The following is a 1,007-nucleotide window of genomic DNA, read 5'->3' as shown; positions in this document are numbered from 1 at the left end:
GCGTGACGTCACTGCCGATGCGTGGAAAACCCAGTGGTTGTAACGAGCAACTTCAGGTCTCGTGCTAGGCCTATACGGGTCTGGGTGTGGGTGGTGGAAATGCTGAGGCACCGTCGCCAATGGCATTTGATTTGCTATCGTTTCCATGTGTCGCCGAGGTGTCTCATCTGATAGTATACATTATAAAGCATAAAACATCAAATCCCATCTGAAGTGTTCCTGTGTGGATGGAATAAGCGTTTGGAACGTTTGGATAGTTCTAGCGTAAAATTTTCAATGAATTTAATAATAACTTCGTTATAGAATAAACTGAAACCCAAAAGCGCCGTGCGTTGTGGGAAATGGCGACCTTGTACCGGGAGGTAATTGGTAAATAACAATTTATGACATTTAGACTCGGCAGCCGCCGAGGCAGGAGCGGTGTCTCTTCCAAGGTTGGTGATTTTGTATAGATTTATTGTCAGTCGCTCACGGCAGACACGGGTTCCGTGTCTCGCATAAACTTTTAATGGTTGTATGTAAGATGTCACTACTCTCCGGGAAGGTAAAAAACAGATCACTTCGTTTACGCTCCGATGTAATGGAAGATTCTTTATTTATAACGATGTAACTTCGATATTCAGGCGCCACGGAGAGCATGTAGTATGATAGCCAACGTGATATTCCCTGGTCTGGTGCATACTGAAATTTGGGCTGTTCATTAATATAACGCTTTTCAAGGCAAGTCATCTGAATAATGTTACGTGTAAAAATACAATAAAATATCGGCACAGCATAGCGGAGCGTTTTCCTGCAGGCATAGGTCAGTGTGTTACACATGATTCAATATCCGATCCGCGGTAAGATCCTTACCTAGTTATTTTGTAAGAATTATAATCGTTGAATATTATATAACATATAATGTGGATGCGCTCGTATGTTCTGCGTTGCCTCGGGTCCTCCCTTGGCGAAGCTGCACTTACTCTCTGATTGCTCTTCGCTAACCGCCTAAATAATTGGCGGTCTCT

The sequence above is a fragment of the Penaeus monodon genome, chromosome 20, assembly GCF_015228065.2.
Source record: "Penaeus monodon isolate SGIC_2016 chromosome 20, NSTDA_Pmon_1, whole genome shotgun sequence".
In the NCBI taxonomy this organism is placed as follows: Eukaryota; Metazoa; Arthropoda; class Malacostraca; order Decapoda; family Penaeidae; genus Penaeus; species Penaeus monodon.
This window is presented reverse-complemented; position numbering follows the sequence as displayed.